This window comes from Arvicola amphibius, chromosome 12 (genome assembly GCF_903992535.2).
Source record: "Arvicola amphibius chromosome 12, mArvAmp1.2, whole genome shotgun sequence".
Classification (NCBI taxonomy): domain Eukaryota; kingdom Metazoa; phylum Chordata; class Mammalia; order Rodentia; family Cricetidae; genus Arvicola; species Arvicola amphibius.
In genome coordinates, this window is record NC_052058.2 from 16,556,865 (window position 1) to 16,577,756 (window position 20,892).

The 20,892-nt window shown below is 44.7% G+C and overlaps 1 non-coding gene across 1 annotated transcript; it reads right to left on the minus strand.

Moving 5' to 3' along the window:
* Window positions 1-14,562: 14,562 nt before the first annotated feature.
* Window positions 14,563-14,668, minus strand: LOC119799651. Its single transcript, XR_005282927.1, has one exon. It is a non-coding gene; the product is annotated as a U6 spliceosomal RNA (small nuclear RNA).
* Window positions 14,669-20,892: the final 6,224 nt, after the last annotated feature.

Consider the following 20,892-nt stretch of genomic DNA (forward strand, 5'->3'; position numbering starts at 1 on the left):
AATTTCTGATACAAAATAGTGTTCTCATGGCAACAAATAAATTGCCGGTCTGTTCTCAGCATTACACACATTGATATGTTGATGGGGCAACTTGGCGTGACCTGCCAATGAGAATTTTGAATCCTATGTTTCTGAGAAGCTTGGCTATGACGTTTTGTTATTTTACAGATACGCTCAATATACTTGAATGTATTTAAAAAAAAAAACAGTTTCAAAATGCCTAACAATGTGACTCAAATGAATATCTAGTTTTAATCCTTAATGACATTCAGGGGCATGTATGTACTCGTTTAAAAATTTATTATAAAAGTAACAACTAAATGTTGAGGCCTTTAAAATGCAAGGTATTAGTATTTAATTTTTTATTACTGTTTTTTCTTAACTGAACTTTTGAAATTGCAATGAATGAACTCTTAAAACAGGCCAACTGTATTCTTCATTAAAATATTTTTTCCTTTAAAATTTGATGCAGTGTCTGGCATTACACCGAAAATAATTACAAACTTGAATAGTCCCAGAATGGTGCATGTTAGGAAATACTCGTGGGATAAACTAGAGTATACACAATAAACTTGATACCCCAAATATGGAAGAGTAATCAGTACTCATTTATATTACTATTTGCATTTCATGTGTTCCCCTTTCTCTCCTTGGAGATAAGCAAGTGTGGTGAGGAAGAGACCTGACCATTGCTGACTGCAGAGGATCCTAAATGTCTCCTGCTCCCTAAGTATCTCTTCCTCAGTGGTCCCATAGTCCCTGAGCTTCTCAAATGGTTTATAGTGCTTTTACTTACTTGTTTCTGCCACAGAAATTTCCAACCAGTAAAGTTGTACTATACACTGGGACATTCTGTCCGGAAATTGTGTGTGTGGGGGGTGGGGGGGAGAATGTGTATGTGTGTAGTTTGTTATCTTTAGTATTTCGTAAGAGGAAAGATTCTCTCTTAAACCCAGGCTAATCTTGAATTCCTGGGCTCCGCTGATCCTCCTGTTTCAGCCTTGATGAATAAATTTGGCACCCCAGCTGCACATGCCCACGTCCAATTTGAAGTAATACAGGTCTTAAAAATAAAGACAAGTTATTGTTTTCCAAGACTTTCCCTAGAGGGTCGCGTCAGTCAACTTCCTGTAAGATGCACTTTCCTTTTGCATATGTTTGCGTCAGGAAAAGTATTAGCAGTCCATGGTAAATAAACTGGGATCCTTCTATGAGCATTTGTACCCATACCCAGTTAACATTTTTTAAAAGCTGAACAGATTTCTCCAAAACCCCCCTCCCAATATTTTGTACAGTCCACTATTCAATAAAGTATTTTATCTCAGTTATTCGAAATCATATCAATCTATACTTTTTTGAATTCCCCTCAAATATTTAAAATACCATCGTCAGATCAGCTGTGGAAGACCGCACTTGTAGTCTCAGGAGATAGAAGCAGAGGGCTCAGGAATTCAAGGTTCTCCTCCTTCTCCTCTCCCTCCTCCTCTGGCAGTGAGTTCAAGGCCAGCATGTGGCTGGAAAGGCTTCTCAGCAGTAAAAGGTGAATGCTTGACATTCATAAGCCCAACACCAGTAGAGACCACAACAACAACAACAAAAAGGATTGAATGGGCTGCATGAGACCCTGTCTCAAAAGCCCTTAAATAATTAACTAATAAACTATTGAGCTAGGTTTGGCAATTGGCATCAATAGTCACAGCACTAGGGAAGCTGGGACAAGATTCCTGCAAACTTAAGGTCAACCTGGGCCCCTAGATTATAGTGGTATATTATTTGTATTTTAATAAATAAAGCTTGCTTACAGATCAGAGGGCAAAGCAGTCATACTAGTTAGCCATACAGGCCAGGGAGTAGTGGCACACACCTTTACTCCCAGGACTCAGGAGACAGAGGCACGTGAATCTCTGAGTTCAAGGCTACCCTGGGCTAAACAAGATTGAATTTCTCTAAAAGAGAAACAGATCCCAGCACTAAGATCCCACACCTTTAATCTTAGCACTAGGGAGGTGGAGACAGGAGTGATATGGCTGTGTGGAGAGAGGAATATACAGGGGGAGGAGACAGGAGCTCAGTGGAGTGTGGAGTCTGAGGTTGGTGGAGTTCTTTGCAGTATCACCCCTTTGTTTGTCTGAGCCTTGGTAGAGGTCAGATCTCTCTAGTGGCTTGGCTGCTTTGCTTTTCTGATCTTCAGCTTGAACCCCAATATCTGTCTCTGGGTTTTTATTATGTGTGCTTCACTAGATCAAAAAGCCAAAAAAAAAAAAAAAAAAAGTATGTTAGCTAACACTCCCCCTCTGAGTTTAAAGACAGATCTTACCCATAACCACAGTAGCTAGCCTCATTAGAGCACATTTTAGGTGCTTAATACAATTTTCCAACTGGCTAATTAAAGGTTTGACATAATGTCAAATTATTCTGGAAAACTTCCCGCAGGTGAAGATTATTTTCCAAATAAAATATGGGTTTATACCCTGAGGACCAGCTTTCATGGTACCAGAAGGGGCCGTACGTGCTTCCTAAGGAGGGGAACAGCCAACTGGCCTATCCAACTGTGATGACTATGAACCACAGCAAGGACCGGCATGGCACAATAACCCTAAGAGTAAAGTATTGGCATGCGTACCTCGGCGGTAACCAACTGTTCTCTAACTGGACTTAAGACCAGCTCAACAAGAGGGAAATCATGCTTGGTACTGGAATCCTAGCCAACTACCCAGAGCTAGTGAAGTCATAGATCTTGGAGAACTGTCGTGGTTTGAATAAGAATGGTCACTTAGATGCTTAGTCATCAGGGAATGCTGCCGCTAGACAGGGATTAGGAGGTACGGTATTTTGAATAGGAATTTTTATAATTTTTTAAAAAAATGCTGCAAGATCCCCAGCGGCAGTAGGCAGCAGAAATGCTGTAGGTCCCAAATGGTGGTAGCGGGCAGGCCATGTGGCGGCAGACAGCAGGCCCTGGGAGCAGCCAGTCCCAGGCAGAGATGGCTGGGCTGCCGGTCCCTTAATGGTGGCTGGTCCCAGGCAGGGAGACACATGGCGGGTGGGCAGGAGACAGAGACATGGATAGACATGAAATGCAGAGTGAGGTTGAAGATTTATTCAGGTGGCTATGAAAGGGGAAGGGTGAAGGGGGGAGAAAGAGAGAGAGAGAGAGAGAGAGAGAGAGACAGAGAGGAGAAGAGGAGAGAGTAGGGGGGGAAGAGGAGAAGTGGGAAGAGAGGCAGAAGCAAAGCTGCCTCTCCAAGAGGAAGATGGAAAAGAGAGCAAGCTCAGGCCGGAAGCTGAAGCTCAGCCTGCCTCAGCGGATAGGGGAGAGAGTGGGCACGGCTTGTCTCTTAAAGGGACCAGGGACCAAAACCACAACAGGAATGGCCCTCATAGACTCATGTGTTTGAATGCTTGGCCCATAGGAAATGCCAATATTAGGAGGCATGGCCTTATTGAAGTAGGTGTGGCCTTATTGGAGAAAGCATGTCACGGTGGGGTGAGCTTTGAGGTCTCATATATGCTCAAAGTGACAATTCACTTCCTGTTGCCTGTGGATCAAAATGGAGAACTCTCAGCTACCTCTTCAGCAACATGTCTGCCTGCATACCGCCATGATGATAATGGACTAATCCTCTGAAACTATAAGCCAGCCCCAATTAAATGTTTTCCTTTATAAGAGTAGTGGTGGTCATGGTGTCTCTTCACAGCAGTAGAAACCCTGATTAAGATAGGAGCTGTAGCTGGGCAATGGAGGTGCATGCCTTTAATCCCAGGACTTGGGAGGCAGAGGCAGGTGGATCTCTGTGAGTTTGAGGCCAGCATGGTCTACAGAGCAAACTCCAGGACAGGCTCCAAAGCTATACAGAGAAACCCTGTTTTGAGAAACAAAAAACAAAAAACAAAAAAAAAAAAAGAGGAGTTATGGCCTATGGCCTTTTGGGAGTAGGTGTGGCCTTGTTGAAGGAACTATGTCACTGGGGGTAGGTTTGGGGTTTCAAACGTTCAAGCCAAGCCCAGTGTCTCTTCTTACTGCCTGCCAATCCAGACGTAGAACTCTCAGCTGCTTCTCCAGCACCATGTCTGCCTGTGTGTCACCATGATTCCTGCCACAAACATAATGGACTAAACCCCCAAAACTGTAAGTCAGCCCCAGTTAAATGTTTTCCTTTGTAAGAGTTGTCATGGTGTCCCTTCACAGTAGAACGTGGACAAAGGCATGGATTTCATATAAGAAGAAACATGGGAAGATAAACCCGATCCTTGCCCTGAGATGCTTCTTCTACGTGGAGAGTCTGCTTTCCGAGTGTTTCACAGGCACATGAGGAATGGGCTGACCCCATGGTGCTCACCACTGCCACAACCTTCTGCCTGTATGACATGCAGCCTATTGTATTTGATGCAGTTGACCGTCTTTCAGCTGGCCCTTCTGGGTTCCCACCTAAGCCTTACTGAGCAAATGTGACCTCCACATATTGCTGGAGCTCCAAACACAGGACACTGAGATAGGAGCACCTCCTACTATGGTCTGATTCCAGCTTCTGAATTGTGGGCACATACCTTCCCTGGATGACGAATATCAAGAATGCCCATGTCACCCCTACCAATAGGTCAGTAGTCTGACCCCATAATCTCAAAAGAAAAGTCTTATCAGACTAGGAAGTATAGACTTAGAAGACTTAGAAGGCTAGGAGTATCACTCAGAAGGGTATCAAATGGTGAACATGCAGGAACACTGGCTGTGCACCCAGAACCATGTACTCAAGTCAACACATTAGGGATTGGATTCATGACAGAGCTGTAAGTTACAATAGTTCTTTTCCGGCTGGAGATGTACCCAAATTGATACAGTGCCTACCTAGCATGGGCAAAGCTCTGAATTCACTCTCTAACATCCTGTAAAGCAGAGTTGGTAGTGTGTGAGCACTAGGAACGTAGAGGCGGGGGTGGGGAGCAGGAGTCCAAGACCATCCTTGAAATTCAAGGTCAGCCACAGCTATAAGAGACTCTGTCAACATTTTTTGTTTATGTTTTTGTTTCTTGGGTTTTTTGTTTGCTTGTCTTTCAAGACAGGGTTTCTCTGTGTAACAGCCCTTGCTGTTCTGGAACTAGTTCTGTAGACCAGAATGACCTCAAATTCACAGAGATTCACCCGCCTCTGCCCCCCAAGTGCTAGGATTAAGGGTATGCACCACCACCGCCCAGCTCCTGTCAAGATTCTTAATTAAGCTATGTGAAATACTTTGGTTACAGTATGTCTTTTAATCTTTGTGAGGTTGTTCACACTACTGTTTTACAAGTGAAAGATATCTTTATATAAATGATATGCTTTGCAATATTGTAGGTAGTTAAGTGTCTAGTATAGATTACAGCGCATCTGGGCTCTATTTCTCTTTCATGATTGTGTCATGGGGAAATCCTACTTAGTGACCAGAACACTTAGAGAAGAATCTTAAAGGCAAAAATTCTCCACAGAATTAGTCACCTCTCCTTGTGGCTTTTCTTCTTCTTTTTTTTTCTTTCTTTTTTTTTTTTAAATGTGCTTCAAAACATGAAGCAAAACATCTGGTAGAATCTCTCTGAGACACTAAAGGAAGCAGACGGGGTGTGCTCCTTGTCCTTCCTGGACAGACGATGATTTAAACTAAAGGCCTGGCCAGACGCTGGCTCGTTTCTCCTTCCCACATTGCTACAGACTGAGATTTCAGGCCTCTGTCATGATTGAAAGTTGTAGCCTTGGACAAGATCATTTTCAGAGCCAGAGGTAGTTTCAGTGTTCAGAGACGTTGGACCCAGGAAGCCAGGCTGTGTGCAGTTCCAAAGAAAGCCTTGAAGGAACCTCAGTCTACAGGAGCAGCTACCACCCCTAGCCTTTCTCCCAAAGCAAGGCTCTTTCTGCTCCTCTTAAAAACACAGAATGACATAGAAAATGACTGTTTAATCCATTGCTTGCATAGCTCTGGTCCCTAAGCAACCCCTTCCAAGGACTCTGAGCTAAGTCTCTGTGCTTCATGCCCTGACAATGCGACCCTCTGATCTAAGAGTTAGAGGGAGGAGTTAGCCACTAGCTGACTAAAATTAACCACAGAGGTTTTGGAAGACAGAGGACAGATAAGAGAGGAAGTAGTAAGTGGGGGGGAGAGGGATCTGTCCTGCCCTTATGGAGGAAGGAACAGAGCAGATAGGAAGGACTGGTGGCTCCTCCGTTTCTCTGATCCTTCAGGCTCTTACCCCAATATTTGGCTCCTACATTTTCATTGATAAAGAATAATTAGAGTAATGTTTCACAAAGTCACCATGGCTTCCCACTACCTTCAATAAAAACACCAAGACACGGGGCTGGAGAGATGGCTCAGTGGTTAAGAGCACTGGCTGCTCTTTCAGAGGTCATGAGTTCAATTCCCAGCAACCACATGGTGGCTCACAGCCATCTGTAATGAGATCTGATGCCCTCTTCTAGCATGTGGGCATATACGGAGGCAGAATGGTGTATACACAATAAATAAATAAATAAATCTTAAAAAAAAACACCAAGACACTATACAGCAGTAACAGTGGGGCTGAAAGATGGGTCCGAAGGCAGAGGCACACACTCCCAAGTCTGATGAACTGTATTCATTCCCTATAGCTCAGGTAGTGGAAGCAGAGAAACGATGGCTGCAAGCTGTTCTCTGACATTTCAGGAGTAAACCATGGACGCATGCACACACATCACCCCACACACACAATAAAAAATATAACTCTTTTAAATAGTAACAATGAGTCTGGGAGTGTGACTCAGCAGTAAAGTGCTTGCCTATTGTTGTGAGGTTTTGGGTTTGATCCTCAGCATGGAAAAAAAAAGGATAAAAGGAAGAAGAGGGGGAGCAAAAGGATAAAAAGAAGAAAGAAAAAGTAAAAGAGGAAGAATAAGAAGACCTCTGGGCTGGAGAGATGACTCAGCAGTTAAGTGCCCTTATGGCTCTTCCAGAGGACCTGAGTGTGATCCCAGACAGCCACAGCAGGAAGCTTACAACCACCTATAACTCCAGCTCCAAGTAATGAAATACCCTCTTCTGGCTTCCGTAGTCACCCATACACATATGGCACACACACATACACACACACACACACACACACACACACACACACACATACACGACACATAACCACATACATAAACTACATTTTTTTACCTTAAAAAGTATAGTAGTTAGCAGACTTTAAAAATGAAGAGTGGTGACTGACCTGAAGATTGAACAAATGTTTATGATTGCCTACACGATAGCATCCCCCTCTAGTGTAAAAGTGGGAGGACAGTAAAAGCACACTGTTATGATTCCATATACAAGAGTCCATGGCAGGTGAGAGACAGACACAACATGCAGACAGAACTTACATGGAGAGTTTTATTGGTGGAAGGGAAGGGAGAAGGAGAAGGGAAGAGAGAAGAGAGAGAGAGAAGAAGAGAGGGAAAGAGAGATGAGAGACAAAGAGAAATGCAGAGAGAGAAAGAGGTAGAGAAAAAGAGGTAGAAGTAGAAGGAGTTTCGCCTTTTAAAGGGATAGGAGTTACACTACCAATGTTATGATACAGTGCAAGAGGGATCTTGGTGGGTTCAAGGAGTCCCACAGCAGGTGAGAGACAGGCGATGGGTGAAAGACAGACATGCCATACAGACCTCACTCATGTGGAGGGATTTATTGGGGGGAAGAGAGCAAAGGGAGAGAAGGGGAGCACAGAGCAGCCTTGAGGCAAGACAGAGAGAGAGAGAGAGAGAGAGAGAGAGAGAGAGAGGCAGACAGACACAGAGAGACAGAGAGAGAGACAGAGAGAGAGAGAAGGGGGGCAGACAGGCACAGAGAGAGAGAAAGAGAGAGGGCATAAAGACCTCTTCAGAGGAGCTGTGGGAATGGACGGAGCTTGTCTCTTAAAGGGGTTGTGGCACACAGACTATGTAGTGACATAGCAGTCATAGGGTCCTGGGCTAGCCAGGGTATTGCCTGGTGCATCCTGCCAGGTAACTGGGGAGGGGGAGTGCAGGCCAGCCTGAATCCTAACACACACTGCTAATTGACTGGGGATTGTTTTGTTGATTGCAGCTCCATGGTGGTGTGAATGAGAATGGCTCCATAGGTTCATATATTTGAATGCCTGGTCCCCAGTTGGTGGAACTGTTTAGGAAGCATTAGAAGGTGTGACATTGTTGGAGGAGGTGTGTCACTAGGGGTGAACTTTGAGGTTTCAAAAGCCCAGGCCAGGCCCAATCTCTCTTTCTCTGCCTCCAACTTATGGATCATATGTAAGCTCTCAGCTACTGCTGTCATGCTCCCCAACATGATGGTCATGAACTCACCCTCTGAAACTGTAAACAAGCCCCCCATTAAATGCTTTTTTTCCTGTAAGTCTTGGTCATGCTGTCACCTCACAGCAATAGAACAAGTAACTAAGACAAGCTTCAAACAGATCTCTAAAATTATTTTATTTATGCTAACATTTGTATTAAGGGATAGCAAACACTCCAAGGAAAACTAAGAGATTTATCTTGTGGGGCAAAGAAATCCAGGAGTGGATCCCAATACACTGCTTATTAGCTCCATCACTTTGCTTTGGCTTTATTTGCTTACTCATTTGTTCTGTAGTGATGGTGGGAACCCAGCCTAGGGCCTGGAGAATGCTAAGCAAGTGTTTTACCCCTAAGCTATGCCCCCAGCCCAGCTATAAACATTTGGATGTATAACTTTTTGTAGCCTATAACTTCAGTTTCAGATATGGATACAACCTACAGTTCTCCTTTGACATAGTGCTGGGTTTAATGTCTTTGGACTATGTCCACATGACCCTCACATGACTCCAGGGCCGGTAATTCTAATATCAGGAGCATCTGCAGTGCTCCAGGAACCATGCCAGCGGTTCACATGGATGGCCTTGCTTCATCTTCTCCATGGGCTTATGAGGCATTCCAAAGTGGCTCCTAAGTTAAAGATGAGGAAACCACGCAAGAGAACACAAAGTAACTTCTTCAAGAGGAAAATCGTCTCTATTTACCACTCAGCAGCACCACCCCCAATAGCCTCTCCTGAAATTCTGCTCAAAATCTTACTCTGGAATATATACCCCCACCACCACCGCTGTTTCAAGCCTGGGGACTTAACTTGCTCCCTCTGAAGGAGGAGCCATTGTTCACCCCACAGTATAAGGCGAGGCAATCTGACGGGTCTAGTTATCCCAGCCTCCTAGCTTCCTCTCTCCTTGCTGCCCTTAATGGCAACTAAATATTTGTTTTTAATATTTGAAGGTGTTTCTGGTATACAGGGAAAGGGCTGTTGTGATAAGATTTGCAGATGTTATAAAAGTTCTAGAATCTCAGAAAACCTTTCCAGGCATGGCCTCTGGTTCATAAGGTTCTCGACTCTGATGATAAAGAAGGCATCCTGGCGATAGTTCTTTACTCTGCTGTCTCAGGCTCGACAGGGCTATGGTTAATTTTTCTACCCTAAGCTTGTGAAACAAATAATGGAAGTGTTATGAGACTCTTGAAGGACAAAGAGAACATACTTTGGATAATGAAAAAATACAGGTGTGTGTTGTATAAGGAAAAAGTCCTTATGTCATGGTGATCCTATAAGATTATGGTGGACTTTGTTATGATTTGGATATGAAGTGTTCCCCAAAAGGCTTATGTGTGGGAAGCTTGGTCACATCAGTAAGAGGTCTGCCTAATGCAGAGCTGGAAATCTCTTGTCACCCAGGGACCTGTATCATGATACAACACACCATGAGTGTGAGGACATGGTAATGCTGGTGTAAACAAGTCTATAGTGTGCCAGCAGGGCAAAGGTGTAGCGATACAGTTATGCACAGGACCTAACACTTGATGATAACATCGTTTGTGTATTTACTGTTATTTTACAGTGGACTCCAACTTATAAATAAGTTTACTGTGAGACAGTACAGGTTACATGGTACTCTGAATGAGAAATGTCCTCCACAGGTGATGTGGGAGTCCCCTCTGTGTGCTGTGATTACCATTAATGAATAAAGAAACTGCCTTGGCCTGTTGATAGGGCAGAACTTAGGTAGGCAGAGAGGACTGAACTGAATGCTGGGAGGAAGAAGGGCAGAGTCAGAGAGACGCCATGAAGCTGCCACCACTGGAGACAGATGTGCCAAAACTTTGCTGGTAGGCCACAACCACATGGTGATACACAGGTTAACAGAAATGGGTTAAATTAAGATGTAAGAATTAGCCAATAAGAACTTAGAGCTAATGGGCCAAGCAGTGATTTAATTAATACAGTTTCTTTGTGATTATTTCAGTTCTGGGCAGCCTGGACAAACAAGCGGTTCCTTGCAACACACAGGCTCATGCATCTGAACATTTGGTTCCCAGGTGGTAGTGCTGTTTGGGGATGCTATGGAACCTTCAGGAGGTGGAGCCTTGCTGGAGACAGTAGGACACTAGGTGTCAGCTTTGGGAGTTTTTAGCCTGGTCCCATGTCCTCTTATCTCTACTTCCTGTGTGAGAATGAAAACAGGACCCACCAGCTACCAGCTGCCACTGCCTTGTCCAGCCTGGTCTGAAGCCATGACTCTCCTGTCATGTGTTCTGTCCCTCCTTCCTTAAGTTGCTTTTGGTCATAGTTGCCTTGGTTAGGGTTTCTATTGCTGTGAAGAGACACCATGATCACGGCAACTCTTATAAAGAAAAACATTTAATTGAGGTTGTGGCTTACTGTTTCAGAGGTTCAGTCCATTATCATGGTGGGATATGGCAGCATGCAGGCAGATATGGTGCTGGAGAGTTTTACATCCTGCAGGCAACAGAAAGTGAACTAAGTGTAACACTAACCAAAGCTTAAGCAAAAGAGACCCCAAAGCCTGCCCCCACAATGACACATTTCCTCCAACAAGGCCACACCTACTTCAAGAAGGCCATACCTCCTAATAGTGCCTCTCTCTTTGGGGGCTTTTTCTTTCAAACCACAATGGTGTTTATCACAACAGAAAAGTAACTAATAGGGGTTCTGGCAATAGAAGTGGCATACCTCTTGAGTTTACTCTCTCTCCTCCTCTGTCATCTTACCACAAAAAAGCAATACAGCAATGTCATAACAAGGTCTGAAGAAGGCACATTGCACGCAATGCTATGAAAATTCAGTCATCACACCTTACCAGATTTCTTGATTGCATCAAGATACCACGTGGAGGGATTTGTGTCCATGTCATTAAGTAATTCATCTGTAGTAACAGACAGATACATGAGTAATGAACTCCAGGTCTACCTCACCCCATACCCAAAGGCATATGAATTTTTGTTGTTGCTGTTGTTTAGACACAGGGCTTCCTATAGCCCAGACTGGCCGTCAGTTTGATATGTAGCCAAAACTCCTTCTGCCTCCACATCTCAGGTGCTGGGATTACAGGAGTATTCCATCCCACATACACTGAATTGTTTATTCGTTATGTATAATAAACAGCCGGGTACTAAAAAGGGAATTTCTTTTTTTTTTTTTTCGAGACAGGGTTTCCCTGTAGTTTCTAGAGCCTGTCCTGGAACTAGCTCTTGTAGACCAGGCTGGCCTCGAACTAAGAGATCCGCCTGCCTCTGCCTCCCGAGTGCTGGGATTAAAGGCGTGCGCCACCACCGCCTGGCTAAAAAGGGAATTTCTGCCAGACATCTTGGCACTTACCTGTAATCCCAGGTGGTGGGTGAGGGGCAGGTGGCAAGGTGGGTATAAAGGGCAGGAAGATCATAAATTGTTTGTGTTTGTTGAGACTGTCTTACTATGTAGCCCAGACTGACATGGAACCTGGTATGTTGACCAATCAGAGATCAACCTACCTCTGCCTTCAGGGTTCTGGGACTAAAAACATATAACCCCACTTGGGCAGAATCATACATTTGAGGGCAGCCTGGATTATAGACTGAGACTCTCTCACATGCAACAAAGTTATTTGTTACAGAGATAACCTGGTATCATTTTTTGATTCAAACTTGAGCCAAAAAAGTACTGAATACTGTACTTTACCCTGACTGTGTAAGCCCAACCTATCATCATGGTCACTTAGCAAATAGGAATCAGTTGAGGCTAACATCCCATGGTTTAGAAGCTAACTTCTCTGTAAATAGAAAGTCTTTCCTACATGATTTCAAATGCCTACTTAGAATGAATAATCATAAATAGCTTTAAAAAAACACAGAATTTCTCTTTGTAGCTTGGAGCCTGTCCTGGCACCCACTCCGTAGACCAGGCTGGCCTCCAGCTCACAGAGATCTGTCTGCCTCTGCCTCCCAAGTGCTGGCGTTAAAGACATGGCCACCACCCCCCAGCATAAATAGCTTCTTTTAAATTTTTTTTCCATTTGAAAAAGATTATGACCCTGTCTTTCTTTGTGCTCATTATTTGTAAAGAAATATTATTTTAATTTAATGTATAGAAGTCGGGTGGTGGTGGTACATGCCTTTAATCCCAGCACTCAGGAGGTAGAGACAGGAGGATCTCTGTGAGTTTAAAAACAGCCTGGTCTACAGAAAGAGTTCCCAGGACAGTCTCAAAAGTCACAGAGAAAGCCTGTCTCAAAAAAACAAACCAAAAAAAAAATGTAATGTATAGCAATGTTTAATCTGTATGTCCATGTGTGTACAGTGCCCACAAAGACCAAGAAGAAGGCTCATATCTCCTTGAACTGTAGTTACAGATGGTTATTAGTTGCCATGTGGGTGCTGGGGACCAAACCTGGGTCCTCTGCAAGAACAGCAAGTGCTCTTAACCACTGAGCCATCTCTCCAGCCCGTGTTCCTTAATTTTAAATGAATGATCTCTGTATGAATGTATCTGTATCATGCTGTTCAAGACACTTTTGTTTGTTTGTTTGTTTTTTGAGACAGGGTTTCTCTGTGTAATAGTCGTGGCTGCCCTGGAACTCACTTTGTAGGCCAGGCTGATCTTGAACTCAATGAGATCGGTTTGCCTCCCTCTCAGGTGCTGGGACTAAAGGTGTACACTACTGCCTCCCTGCTGCCACCACTGCCCAGCTAAGACCCTCTTAAAATAGCTCTTTTGTTTCCCTGAGTCAAAGCTTTGCCATGTACCTCTAACTGTCTCAGCACTTGCTATACAGCTGAGGGTGGCCTCAAACTTGCAGCGGTTGGCCTGCCTCAGCCTCCTGAGTTTGAATTCACGAGTATGCACTGCAAGCTTTACTCTCATTTCTGTCGCTGTGATAAAATACCCAGCCCACAGAATTCTAAGGAAGAAAAGGTTTACTCCACTTACAGTGGATGCAGTCTAACAAACACTGAGGGCAAGTCAAGGGGAAGGGAACCAGAGGCAATCCATCACAGCCAAAGTCAAGAGTAGAAAGAGTAAGAGCATGCCTGCTCAGATCCACATCTACTTACCCAGGACCCAAACCTAGGGAATGATGCTGCCCTCAGTGGGTGGTCTTCCAGCTCCGTTAAGCAATCAAGTAAACCCCCCACAGACATGCCTATAGGCCTAGACTTACCCACAGTGAGACTCTCTTCCCCCTAGGTTGTGCCAAGTTGACAAAACTAACCATGGAGCTCTGTCTTTAAGATCACTGGCTGCTCTTCCAAAGGACCTGTGTTCAATTCACAACACCTACAATGGCAGCTCACAACTGGTTGTAACTCCAGCTCCAGGGGATCTGACGCCCTCTCTGGCCTCTGCCACCACCCCCTACACACACACACACACACACACACACACACACAGTATACAGACATACACGCAGGCACAACACCCATAAACATAAAAGAAAAATTTTAAAAACATATCTGAAAAGCAAGACACCCAATGTCCTACCCACTCAACTCTCGCAGGGAGGGAAGCAAAGGCATCCCAGTTAAGCCACTGTTTTTGTGGCGTTCGATGCTGACATCCAAGACACTGCCAACGCTCCCACGTGACTAGCTGAGAGCTTCCTGTTTTGTACCCATCCTCCCCTTCAAGTCCATACCCCACATTAGTTACTTTCCTTGTCTCTGTAACAGAACATCCAACAAAAACACCTTAAGGACCAAAGATTTGGGGTTCATGGTTTCAGAGGGTTCAGTCGGTTCAGATGGGGACGACATGGTAGAGCAGAGAGAGCAGTTCACATCACTGTGGGCCAGGAGGCAGAGAAGGAAAATTCACCCTTGGCCACCTCCTCTCTTCTCTCTATCTCAAGTATCCAATAATACTTACAGTCTCTATTACTTTCAGAAGGTCATAAGATCTAATATTAAGGGTCCTGTGTGCTCAGTCCATATATAACATATAGGAAAATTCACAACTACTCTGGTTAGTCCCCTACCCCCCACCACTCACCATTCTAGAAAATTGTGCCCAGAAGTGAGGTCGCTCCTCCAAAGACCAGTTTGTATTGACCAAACGCAGGCAACTTGACTCCAGATTTGATGCTACTAGCCACTCCCCTCTCCTGTGTTTATGTCCCTAGTTTTCTTAACTGCCGCAGCATTTTGTAAGTGTAAGCCTCGTCCACATTCCTTTTTAGGACAAAATAACAGTCATAAATTTGTAAATCAATTCTGCCCTAGTCCTTTTGTAGGATTTTCTTTTCTTTTAAAATATGGAATACTTCATGAATTTGTTTGTCAGCCTTGCACAGGGACAGGCTAATCTTCTCTGTATTGTTCTAATTTTAGAATATGTGCTATCAAAGAGAGCACTCTATCACTTTTTTCTTATTCTTTTTATGGCACCCAACAAATTATTCTTTAAATGTACCTGCTTTTATCTGTATTTTGATGGGAGAACTTTTTTTTCAGACAGGGTCTCACTGTGCAGCCCTGGCTGTCCTGGAACTCACTGTGTAGATCAGGCTGGCCTCCAATTCATAGAGATCCACCTGCCACCATGCTTGGCTCAGAGCAATTTTTCTTAATTGCTATTACTTTAAGTTATAATACACACCCATCTGTCATATTCTTGTGTGTGTGGGGGGGGTTGTTTTAGGATAGGCTCTCACTCTGTAGACCAAGCTGGGCCTGGGTGCACAGCAATTCTCCCTCAACTTTCCAAGTGACGGGATTATAGGCATGTGCCACCATATTGGATGTTGCCATTGTCATTTTGATGGCCATAGAATATGATAATGTGGTTTAAGGGTATTTATTTATTTTGATATTCTCATTTAATAATTGTGTCCACAGCTGAGGTACCCTAAAAACTGAGAAAAAAGAACCAAGCACTTCAAACAACTTTTCTTTTTTTTCTTCCTTTCTTTCTTTCTGTTTTTGTTTTTTTCTCTTTGTGTTTTTTTTTTCTTTTTTTCTTTTTTTCTTTTTTTCTTTTTTGAGACAAGGTCCTGGAACTCACTATGTAGACCAGGCTGGCTTTGAACTCACAGAGATTCATCTGCCTCTGCCTCCTGAGAGCTGGGATTAAAGGCATGCACCACTAGCAGTTTTTGAGAGTCAGCCAAGGTTCTGGGGAGTGAGTGCCTGGCACAGTGAACAGAGTTATCTGCCATGCCAACTCTCAACTCAGGGTTTCAGATGACAGAACAACAGTATTAGCCCAGCTCTCTAATCCAGCACTGCGAACTGACGGAGCACAGAGGGAATAGTCACCCTCCTCTTTTAGCTACTTACCAACTAGCCATGTGGGCATCTGTACCTCAAGCACTTGAAACATTAATTATTCCTGTTGTTGAGTGTGTCGGCACACATCTGTAATCTTAGCACTTGGAAGGCTGAGGCAGGAGCATTGCTGTGCGCTTAAAGTCAGCCTGGTGTACATATCAAGTTCCAGGCCAAATGGTGAGACTTAGCCCTTTTTTCTTTTCTAATTACATAAGGAAATAAGTCCTTTCTCCTCCACTTAAAGATTTTCCAAGGACCTGAATATTGCTGTACTATATCTATGTCAGTATCAACCTTCAACATTAAGAAATTGGTACATACTATTGAAGATAATAAGAATTTATTATCTTAGTCTGCTAATTTGCATATGTATGCATATGCATGCTCTTTCTGCTGCGGGAATGGGACAGATGAAACTGAATCAGAGATGGGTTAATTCCATGCAAACGCACAGCCAGTTCACTCGGCTTCTCTTTCAGTGGCAGCCACGGTCACTGCTCCCCATGGCTTGATAGCGAAGATTGAATTTCTCTTCTTGCTGTGTTTAGCATCTATTTTTAACTTGGCCAACTGACTTACCAGGGAGCCGTGTGAGTGCTGCTATTTTTAAATAAACAATAATTGTCCCTGAAACACACTATCAGGAAAGCGTGTCCAACTCTCCTGCACACGGCCCAGAGTGTAAACTGCTTGTTTGTTTGCTTGCTTGTTTTTGAGATAGGGTCTCTTGTACTCCCAGCTGTCCTGGAACTTACTCTGTAGCTAAAGACAGCTTGAACTTCTTCTGACCCTCACACCTCCACCCTGCTCTAAGCTAGGGATTTACTACACACATTATAAACTAATAATTATAAAAAATAAGCACTAGGCAGGCACGGTAGTTCATGCCTTTAACTCCAGCGGTAAGGAGACAGAGGTAAGTGAGATTCTATGAGCTGTGGGCAAGCCTGAGTTTCAGGCCAGAGTGAACTTCATAGTGAGATCATCTCAAAAATAAAAAATACTTGCTGAACCCCGCTGTGTGGCTGGGCTATGTACTTGTGTATATTTTCTCAGCTAATCCTCACAAATAATTCTGTGTTGGCATAGATTTCTTGCCTCACATACACACTAAAACCCTGCAAATAACAAATTACAGCTCAGAGGGCACGCATGGCAGTCAGCCCTGAGTTCGAATCCTATCCTTGCCACTTGTTGGCTAGGTGAACTTGGGCAAACCACCTAAGTCCTCCAAGTCTCACTCAGCTTCTTCAGCCTTTAAAATGTGGGCGGTGCTTCTTGTAGGCGGGGATATTCACTGTGTACAGTAAGCCAAGCCCTTCTACGGGGTCTGGGGCAAGCAGTCACAAGATGAAAGTAGTTGCTATGGGAGATGACTCAGCAGATAAAAAAGCTCAGGAGCCAAGCATGATGACCTGAGTTCAGGGCCAGTCCCTGCAACCACAGGGGAATGGAAAGAAGTGACTGCTGAAAGTCCTCTGAGCTCCACATATGTGCCCCATAAACAAACAAACAAACAAATAAATGAATAGACAAATAAGTGAATGATCGAGCAAATAAATAAATAAATGGATGTATGTTTTGTTTTTGTTTTTGAGACAAAGCCCCATTATGCATCCTCCTTCTGGCTTAGAACTTAACTATGTGGAATAGGCTGGCCTCAAACTCTACCTGCCTCGGTCTCCTCAGTGCAGGAACTAAAGGTGTGTTCCACCAAGTCTTACCCCAGGTATTATTTTAACTTTCTTTTTATTTATTCTTTGTGTCTTTCACATCATGTGTCTCAATCCCATTCATCTCCCCGTCCCTTTGTTTCTGCCCTCTGCCCCAACCTCTCACCCTACCAAAAAAATAAAATTAAGAGAAAAAAGGAAAAAAAATCTTGGCATGGAAGCTGTAGTGTGAGACAGTGAGTCACACAGCAAACCCTTTGGTGCATTCGACTCTACTAGCAATTGTTCATTGCAAAAAGTCATTGCTCTGGTTAGAGGCCTCTGGTTTATGCTACACTATGGAGGCTGGGCCCTCACTGGGCCTCCTCTTGGATATCCTGTTGTTGCCCTATGTCACGGAGACCTTCACCTTTGGGTCTGCAGGACGGGCACCTTCATGTGCTCCAGCGGATCATAGATGGGGTGGATGTTTGGGAAGGATGTTCATAATCCTGGTTCTGAACCTGGGTAGTTGCAGGGCTGGTCAGTCCATCAGCTCTCCCGTCCTCACCCCCATGGCGAGCTCTCCAGCATTGCCCCAAGTATTTCACGCCTTGCAGCAATGAGCATGGTGGGCCTGGTTCTCCTGCTTTCATGCCCTCAGGTCAGTTTTCCCACACCCACACCAGTAGGGCTACTCTTGCTGTGCTGCCCAGGTGAGGTACAGGGTCCACTCTCCTGACTGCTGGAGCTGGTGAGGGGCAGGACAGCTCTGCCGCTCAAACGACCTCAGGGCCAGCTCGCCCACCCGCCACAGGCAGCTAGGGTTGGGGAGGGCATCTCTCCCAGGCCCACTCCACCCTACAACAGATGAGGGGTGGGGCGAGATCTCCCGTGCTCGTGTTCTAGGTCTACCTCACCCGTACTCCTGTCAATGGGGGTCAGCTCTATTGTGCTGTCCGGGTGAGGTGCGGGACCTGTTTTCTAGAGTGCTGCAGATGGTAAGGGAGAGGGTCAGCTCTCTTGCCCACCACAGGTGTCAGGAGGGAGTGAGGAGGGCATCTTTCTCTTGCCCTCACCACCACACAGCAGATGAGGCAGGGTGTGGCTAGCTATCCCTACTATCACACTCTGGGGGCTGGCTTACCCCATCTGCACCAAGAGGGTCAGCTCTATTCTGCTGCCCAGGAGAGGGGCAGAGCCCATTTTAGGTAACACACACACACACACACACACTCACACACACATATAGTAATTAATGGGGCTGGCAAGATGGTTCAGTGGTAAAAGCACTTGGCGCTCATGTAGCGGTCCTGGATTCAGTTCCCAGCACCCATGTGCTGGCTCACAACCATCTGTAACTCCAGTTCTAGAGGCTTTGATGCCCTCTTCCGGCCTCTGTGGGGGCAACAGGGTGTGGTGGGGCATACCTTTAATCTCAGCCTTCAGAGGCAGCAGCAGGCACACCTCTGTGAGTTTGAGACCAGCCTGGTCTGAAGATAAAGTGCCAGACAAGTTCAGACCCTGTCTCTAAACAAAGAGAGAGAAGAAAATGCTGAGGCTTTATTGATGATTTTTTTTTTTACATCCTGGAAAAAAAAATCCAAATGCTAGATTAAGGATCACTTGTAGCTCCTTGAGCTCCAACCTGGGTAATTTCAATTTGCGTGCAGGAGATTGCTCCAGTAACCCAGGCTGGCATTTGAACAATTGTCAGGGCTTCTAGTGGGTCCTGTTTGCCCCAGAGGGACCTGAGACAGCTGCCAGAGTGTCATTTCACAGAACAGGTGTGGCTTCTCCTGCTGGCCTGGACACAGTTTATAAAGCAGCAACTCCGAGCCAACCTGTGAGGAAATCTCTCCTGGCTCCATCTGTCTGTGCCTGGTTAACCCATGAGGGCTAGCACCCAGCCTGCTACTCTCCCCGAGAGACTTGGCTGGCTGCTTTATGCATCTAGAGCCCAGAGCTCTGCCGGGCAGTCTGAAGCTTTTCCTGGTGACCCCAAGTTTATCCTTGAATACACACAGAGGAAACAGATTCCGTCGACTTTGTGCTCAATCATCCCCCTACTTGTAAACTTCTCCTGTTTGCTATTGGATATCTATATTGGATGTTGGTAGGGTTTTTTTTTTTCCATTTCAAGGCAGAAGTTAAGTTGATTTAGGTTTGTAGACAGAGTTTTTCTGTCCCACCATCCCACCATTCAGCTCTGTCCCACCAGCTGGTTCCCAAATAACCACACTGAGACTTATTATTAATTATAAATATTAATTATAAATGATTGGTCAATAGCTTAGGCTTGTTAGTAACTAGCACGTACATCTTAAATTAATTCAATTTATTTTCTTTCTTTTCTTTGTTTTTTGGTTTTGTTTTCTTTATTTGATTTGTTTGTTGTTTTTTGTGGGTTTTTTGTTTTGTTTTGTTTTTTAAGACATGGTTTCTCTGTGTAACAGCCCTGGCTGTCCTGGAACTTGCCCTGTGGACCAGGATGCCCTTGAACTCACAGAGATTCACCTGCCTCTACCCAAGTGCTGTGATTAAAGGTGTGAGCCACCACCTCCTGGCTACCCATATTTCTTATCTATGCTCTCCCACTTGATGGTATCTTTGTTCAACATGACATATTCATCTTCTGCTTCCTCTGTGTTTCCCTGATGACCCTCTACTTCCTCCCTTCTTCCCAGTGTCCTCTCGGTTTGGGTCTCCTGCCTAACCTCTTCCTGCCTGGCTATTGGCCAGTCAGTCTTTTATTAAATCAATCAGAAGGCACCTTGGCAAAGACACATCTTCACAGTGTAGAAAAAGGTGAGAAAGGAGGCAAAAAGTCTTACGCACACTGAGAACTACTTTATCTCAGAAACTTCCCAAGGGAGAGCCAGAAGTGTTTTCCCCTCCTACTGGGTTTGTTTCCCAGAAAATAATGCATGTGGTCTAAAAGCTAATTGAATGCCAGGCATGGCTGCACTTGCCTGCAACACTGAAATTGGAGCGGTGTCAGGTGGATCCCAAGAACTTGCTGACCACACAGCCCCTAGCCTCAGGCGAGTTTCAAGAAGAGATCATGTCTTGAAAGAAAGAAGGCATTGAGGGATGGAGGAAGACATCTGACATTCTCCTCTGGCATCTACATGCATTTGCTAGGGTGCACGTACCTGTACCTCCACCCCAACACAAAAACCATAAAACAAATAATTTTATATGACAATTAAATAAGCAATTTTCTTTTGGTTATCCAAACACCCTGAAAGATGTATGAGTCTGCTTCCATCAGGTGCCGATGTAGTCCATGCCTTTACAATACGATTTACTCAGCAAGGAATGTTTGCAGAACGGTGTTCAGCTTTCTGGCCCTGTTGCTCTCAGAAGCCAATGGGCTTTCTCAAGCAGTTACTATATTGTTCAGTGTTTATTCACTCCTCAAAGCAAGGATTTGGGCTTTCGGTTTTCACTTCTGATGCAGGAGACAGAATCAGGTCCTCTTACATGCCGAGCAAATGCTCTAGCACTGAGCTAACCCAGGTTAGGCTTTCATCCTCTGGCATTTTAGAAACCACCTCACACAGTCTCTGTCTCAGTGAATGCATCAGAGCGGTTGCTGGGGCAACAGCAATCACAGCAAAGTTGTCTAGCATGTCAAAACTGGAACTGCTCCCC